Below are 5,458 nucleotides of genomic sequence, written 5' to 3'. Positions count from 1 at the left end.
TAAGGACCCGAACCCAAACTCAGACCAAGACTCGAACTCTGACCCGAACTCAAAGCCAAACTCGAACTCTAAATTGCAAATGGAACTAGAACCGAACTAGGACTAGGACCAGGACTAGTACCAGGATCTAAACCCAAACCCGAGCCCAGATCAAAACCAAGACAGAGACCTAACCCGAACCGAGACTAGGACTTAAACTCACACAATAACTGGGACCTGGACCAAGAATCAGGATAGGGACCTGGGAAACAGAACTAGGACATGGACCTATTACCCGACAAAGACCCGAACTTGAACCTAGTACCCAGCTCGTGACCTGGCACCAAAAATGGAACCAGACTCGGACCCGAGATTGGGATCCGGATCTGGAGCAAGAGCTTGGACAAAACATGTAGTCGGTGTTTGGATTTGGGACCCAGCCCAAGACCCGAACCCTGACGAGGACCAGCACCCACACCCGGACCTGAACACAGTCCCAAACCCAAAAGTTGACCTGAACTCGTACCCTGTGACCCTAAATTGGAACCAAAACAAGACGTTGACCGAGACTTGAACTAGGACTTGGACTTTGAATCATAACTGAAATTGGACCTATATCCAAAACCGTAACCCGACCAGGACCCGGACTCTAAATCAAACGTAGACCCGAATTGGGAGCCGAACCCGGATCCCAACCCAAACCTCTACTCATGACCCGAACCCGAACCTGAACTCAGACCCAAACATTGAACCAGACTAGGTACACAAGACAAGGGTCAGATCCTAAAACCGCACCCCAATCTCGATCCTGAACCCAAACTCAAAAACGGGACCAGGGATTCAGAAAATGGGGCCTGGAATAGACCAGTACTCGGTGTCTAGATCTAGGACTCGGACTAGGACCAGAACCCAGACGATGAATCAAACCCGAACCCTGACCTAGACTTGGGACCAAAAATTAGAACCTGAACAAGAATCACCGAACAAGGACCCTAGAAAAAGACTAGGACCATGACCAGGACCCGGACCCAGACCTAGAACCGAACACAGACCTAGCCTCATTACAAAACTGAGATTTGAACTTTGGCCCAAACACGGTCGTGTACCCAGACCGGAACTGAGACCTAGACCTGGACTTAAATCTTGGACCCGATCCCAAACACAGACTTGGACGTAGATAGGGATTCGGATACGAACTAGGACTCGGACCAAGACCCAGACCCAGACTGGGATCGAAATGCTTGACCTAGATCTGGAAAGAGATCCTGACACAGACCAAAACTTGGACCTGCACTCAGGACCACAACTTGGACCTTGACCCAAACCTAGACCCAGATCGGGGTCCAGACTTGGACACAAACCCAGACATAAACTCAAACCCGAACGCAAACCCACATACCCAAAGCTAGACCCGGACCCGGACCCAAACTCGAACCCAGACCAGGATCAGAACGAAGGACTTAGACCCGGAACATAATCCAGACTTAGATCGGGATTAGAACTTGGGACTCGGACCCAACCTAGAGCAAGACCCAGGACGGGAACCCACACCCGGTGCCTGATCTGGACCTAGACTGAAATCCGGACACAAACCCAAACTCAAGCAATGAACTCGAACTCCGACCCAAACTCAAACCCAAACTCGAACTCAGAATCGCAAATGGAACTAGAACCGAACTAGGACTATGACCAGGACCTAAACCCAAATCAGAACCAATATCAAAACCCAGATAAAGACCTAAACCCGAAATGAGACTAGGACTCGAACCCAAACCTAGATCTCGAACCCAAACTAAGAAATGTGACCTAGGACCTGAACCAGAACAAGACCAAGACCCGATACAGTGATCCAAATTTTGACTCCATATTCACGTAACGGGGCCTAGAACAGACCAGTAGTCGGTGCCTAGATCTGGGACTCAGACGAGGACCAGAACCCAGACGAAGAGCAAAACCCGAACCCAGACTAAGACCTGGTACCCAAAATTAGAACCTGAACAAGAATCGACGAATCAGGAACCTAGAACAAGATTAGGACCGTGAGAAGGACTTGGACCTAGACCTAGAACCAAACACAGACCTAGCTTTAGACCCAAACTGAAACTGGAACCCGGGCCACGACACGGTCGTGTACTCAGACCGGAACTGAGACCCGGACCTCGACCTAAATCTGGGACACGATCCGAAACTTAGACTTGGACCAAGATAGGGATCCGGATAAGAACCTGGACTCGGACAAGGACCCAGAGTGGGATCAAAATGCTGGACCAAGAACTAGAATTGAGATCTTGACCCAGACACAAACTTTGATCCGCACTCGGGACCCCAACTAGGACTTGGACCTGAACCTAGAACCAGATCGGGGTCCAGACCTGGACACAAACATGGACACAGACTCCGACTCGAACTCAAACCCACACCTAGAATCAGACCTAAAGCTAGACCCGAACCAAGACCCAAACTCAAACCCAGACCAGGATCAAAACCAAGGACTTAGACCCAATACTGAATCCAGATTCAGATCGGGATTGGAACTGGAGACTTTGACCCAACCAAGACCAAGACCCAGGACGCGAACCCACACCCGGAGCCTAATCTTGACCTAGATTAAAATCCAGACCCGAACCTAAACTCAAACAAGGACTCGAACTCCGACCCGAACACAAACCCAAACTCGAACTCAAAATCACAAATGGAACTAGAACCGAACTAGGACTAGGACCAGGACCAGGACCTAAACCCAAACCTGAACCTAGATCAAAACCTTGATAGAGACCTAAACCCGAACTGAGACTGAGACTCGAACCTGAACCTAGACCAGGACTTAAACCCACACAATAACCGGGACGTGGATTCAGAATCAAGATAGGGACCTGGGAAAAAGAACTAGGAGCAGGACCTAGTACCCGACCTAGACCTGAACTTGAATCTAGGACCCAGCTCGTGACCCGGCACCAGAAAATGAACCAAACTAGGACCCGAGATTGGGATCCAGATCTGGACCCAGGGCTTGGACAAAACCCGTAGTCGGTGTTTGGATTTGGGACCCAGCCCTCGACCCCAACCGTGACAAGGACCCGAACCGACACCCTGAACTGAACCCAGTCCCAAACCAAAAAGTGGACACGAACCCGTACCCTGTGACCCAAAATTGGAACCAAAACTTGAAGTTGAACGGGACTGGAACTAGCACTTGGACTTGGAATCATAACTGAAATTGGACCTAGATCCATAACCGTAACGGGACCAGGACTCGGACTCCAAATCAAACATAGACTTGAATTGGGAGCTGGACCTGTATTCACACCGAAACCTGGACTCAGGACCCGAACCCGAACCTTAACTCAGACCCAAACAAGGAACCAGACTAGGGTCACAGAACTAGGGTCAGGACCTAGAACTGCACCCCAATCTCGATCCCGAACCCAAACTCAGAAATGGGACCTCGGACCTGAACCAGAACCAGACCGAGACCCTGTGACAGTGATCCAGATCTTGACTCAAGATTCGAGTAACGGGAGCTGGAACAGACCAGTAGTTGGTGTCTAGATCTGGGACTCAGACTAGGACCAAAACCAAGACGAAGAACCAAACCCGGACCTAAACCTAGACTTGGGACCGAGAACTTAAACAAGTATCGCCGAACCAGGACCCCAGAACAAGACCAAGATCGTGACCAGGACCCAGACCCAAACCTAGAACCAAACACAGACTAGCCTTAGACCCAAACTTAGACTGGAACTCAGGCCCGGACACGATCGTGTACCCAGACCGAAATTGAGACCCGGACCTGGACGAAAATCTGGGACCCGATCCGAAGCACAGACTTGGACGTAGATAGGGATCTAGATACTTACCTGGACTCAGAAGTAGATCCAGACTGGGATCAAAATGCTGGACCTTCATCTGGACCGAGATCCTGACCCAGACCCAAACTTGGACTGGCACTCGTAACCCCAACTTGGACCGAGACTCAAACCCACCCAATAACTGGGACCTGGACAAGGAATTAGGATAGGGACCTGGGAAAAAGAACTAGGACCGGGACCTAGTACCCGACCAAGACCTAGACATGAACCTAAGACCCAGCTCGTGACCCGGCACCAGAAATAGAACCAGAGTGGGACCCGTGATTGGGATCCGAATCTGGGCCTATGGCTTGGACAAAACCCGTACTCGGTGTCTGGATTTGGGACCCAGCCCTGGACCCGAACTCTGACAAGGACCCGAACCCACACACGGACCTGAACCTAGTCCCAAACCCAAAAGCTGACCCGAACCCGTACATTGTGACCCAAAATTGGAACCAAAACTGGAAGTTGACCGGGACTTGAACTAGGACTTGGACTTTGAATCATAAATTAGATTGGACCTCGATCAAGAACCGTAAACGGATCAGGACCCGGACTCCAAATCAGACCTAGACAAGAATTGGGAGCCAGACCCAGATCCCAACCCAAACCTGGACTCGGGATGCAAACCCGAACCTGAACTCAGACCCAAACATGGAACTAGACTAAGGATACAGAACCAGGGTCAGGACCTACAACAGCACCCCAGTCTCGATCCCGAACCCAAATTAAGAAATGGGACCTGGGACCTGAACCAGAACTAGACCGAGACCTGTGATAGTGATACTGATCTTGACTCGGGATTCGGGTAATGGGGCCTGGAACAGACCAGTAGTCGATGTCTAGATCAGGGACTCAGACTAGGACAAGAACACAGAAAAAGAAACTAACCGGAACCCAAACCTAGACCTGGGACCCAAAATTAGAACCTGAATAAGAATCGCCGAACCAAGACCCTAGTACAAGACTAGGACCGTTACCAGGACCCAGACACAGACCTAGAACCGAACACAAACCTAGCCTGTGACCCAAAGTGAGACTGGAACTCAGGCTCGGACACGATCGTGAACCCAGACCAGAATTGAAACCCGGACCTGGACCTAAATCTGGGACCCAATCCCAAACACAGACTTGGACCTAGATAGGGATCAAGATACGAGCCTGGACTCGGACAAAGACCCAGACTGGGATCGAAACGCTGGACCTAGATCTTGACCGAGATCTTGACCCAGACCCAAACATGGACCTCTACTCGGCACCCGAACATGGACCTGGACACAAACACGAACACAGAGTCGGACCCGAACTGAAACCCACACCTAGAATCAGACCCAAAGATAGACTCAGACCCGGACCCAAACTCGAACCCAGATCAGGATCTGAACCAAGGAATTAGACCCATAACTAAATCCAGACTCAAATTGAGATTGGAACTTGGGACTCGCACCCAACCTAGACAAGGACTCAGGACGCGAACCCACACCTGGAGCCTGATCTGGACCTAGACTGAAATCCAGACCCGAACCCAAACTCAGAACACGACTCGAACTACGACCCGAACTCAAAACAAAACTCGAACTCAGAATCGCAAATAGAACTAGAACCGAACTAGGACTAGGACAAGGACC

The sequence above is a fragment of the Cannabis sativa genome, chromosome 2 (genome assembly GCF_029168945.1).
Source record: "Cannabis sativa cultivar Pink pepper isolate KNU-18-1 chromosome 2, ASM2916894v1, whole genome shotgun sequence".
Classification (NCBI taxonomy): domain Eukaryota; kingdom Viridiplantae; phylum Streptophyta; class Magnoliopsida; order Rosales; family Cannabaceae; genus Cannabis; species Cannabis sativa.
This window is presented reverse-complemented; position numbering follows the sequence as displayed.